The following is a 2386-nucleotide window of genomic DNA, read 5'->3' as shown; positions in this document are numbered from 1 at the left end:
TTAATCAGTCACAGAAAAATGCACACTGGTAAATGCCAGACAATATTAAGTAATTAAGTGTTTCAATATATAATACAATTGTGTTTTTAATCTTTAAAAACTTCTTTACATCATATATTGAAATATTTCCTGATGAAATGGCATCTGGGACTAGACTTAGCAAAATATAGGTAGCATATTACTATGTATATACATGTATACACATATGTGTGTGTATGCTTATGTCTACTATATCAGAAATTGTTCAAGATCAGGAATCAGGTTTTACATGCCTCCCTTAAGTCTTGAGCATAGATTCCTCCCCCCCCCCCAAGAGTCATGTGTTGAATTCCTCAAGGACAGAGTCACATTGGCTCAGGGGCCCAATTTGGTTTCTAAACATTTCTCATCTCTCAACAGCTGTCTCTAGTTAAGTTGGGTCATCCCATGAATATGATAAGATGGTGGTAGTCCAGTAAGAGTTGATAATCTCTGTTTTTCATTTCAAATATTATTGTTTTTCCTCCTCTTCCTTCTCCTCCCCCCCCCCCCCTTCCTCCTTACCCCCATCCTCCTCCTTCTTTTGGGACAATTCTAGGGATTGAACTCAGGGCCTGAGCTTTTTCTACTCAAAGACAGGGCTCTACCACTTCAGCCACAGTTCCACTTTCAGCTTTTTGGTGGTTAATTGGAGGTAAGAGTCTCATGGACTTTGCTCCCTGGGCTGGCTTCAAACTGCCATGTAACTAGGATTACAGACATAAGCTATCAGAACCCTGCTCAGCTGCCTTCGTATCAGCAGCTAGTCTTCCTCCCTCAGTGGGAGTATGGAAAACAGGAGTAGTAAGAATTTCATTATTGGAAATAATGTGGGCTCTTTATGTGGAGTCCAGGAAAACAAAGCCCTATAAAGTGGTTTCTAGAGTTTTAATTGCTCTATTCCCAAACACAGTTAAGCATAAATGGCTTTCCAAGGACAGTCCAGAGTCAATTGTTATGTCCCTTTTCTAACAGTGTATTCGCCTACAAGTCCTGTGCACTTACAATGCTTAATTCCAAGGTTTGAGAATAAGTCTATGCATAGCATAGGAGGCACAATTTTCTAACCTTATCTTAATCACCAAATCAATATAAGGGTCGCTAAAATCACTTGTCCATCCGTGTTTCTCCATATTGTCCTTGGGGGGAAATACTTGAGGCTCTTAGCCTCAATTTTTTCTTTGAGGTTAACAGGAATGGCACAACAATCTTTTTGCTGTGTGAAGTGATCCACAAAAACTTGTGAGTCTGAAGATGAGGAACACAAATGAAATGGGATGACCACTAATTCACTCCAGAGAAAATAAACATACCCACAAATAGGGTGTTTTATGGAACACAATGTTCCATCACGGGAGGACCCTCTAAAATACCAGGCAACACCCATCTTCACCTCCCATTACACCAAACCATGACAACTGATATCGCCATGCCCAGAAGCATCTGAAAGCTACTTCACATGTTAAGCTTCCTTAAAAAAATTCTAAGCAGGCTTGTAATGTAGCTTAGTGGTAGAGTGCTTGTTTAGCATGCATGAAGCCCTGAGTTCGTATCCTCAGTGCCACATAAACAGAAAGAGCCAAAAGTGGGGCTGTGGCTCAAGTGGTAGAGTGCTAGCCTTGGGCAAAAAGAAGCTCAGGTACAGTGCCCAGGCCCCAAGACTGGAAAAAATTTTCTAAGTATTTTACTAGTTATCACTACATCAACAAATTTCTTTATATATGGCACCGAAATAGCGAAGTTATAAAAGGATAAGGGAGTAGATACTCCAACAATAATTTCCTAATTATTTGCCGTAGTTGAACATTAAAAGATGAGAACTGAGTCCAAGCTCCACGACTGACAAAAAATATATTTTTTCTATGATACAGACTAATTCATAAAGTAGGCACAGATCAATAATAACAAATACTAAAGTAGAATAATTAACAATATGTGCCAGTAAAAGTTAGGTGAAGGCTGGGAATGTGGCTTAGTGGTAGAGTGCCTGCCTGGCATGCATGAAGCCCTGAGTTCAATTCTTCAGTACCACATAAACAGAAAAAGGCAGAAGTGGTGCTGTGGCTCAGTTGGTAGGGTGCTAACCTTGAACAAAAGAAGATTTGGGATGGTCCCCAAGCCCTGAGTTCAAGCCCCAGGAATAGCAAAAAAAAAAAAAAAAAAGTGAATATGGCCAGTCTGTCTGTCTGTCTGTCTGTCTATCTGTCTATCTGTCTATCATCTCTCTCTCTCTCTCTCTCTCTCTCTCTCTCTCTCTCTCTCTCTCTCTCTCTCTCTATATATATATATATATATATATATATATGTATGTATGTATATGTGTCTCTCTGTTCAAGTTTCATTGTGTTGTACTGACTGAGCCTGGCCA

The sequence above is a fragment of the Dipodomys spectabilis genome, unplaced genomic scaffold (genome assembly GCF_019054845.1).
Source record: "Dipodomys spectabilis isolate Male_0828 unplaced genomic scaffold, ASM1905484v1 ptg000365l, whole genome shotgun sequence".
Taxonomy (NCBI): domain Eukaryota; kingdom Metazoa; phylum Chordata; class Mammalia; order Rodentia; family Heteromyidae; genus Dipodomys; species Dipodomys spectabilis.
Note: the sequence above shows the minus strand (reverse complement) of the source record.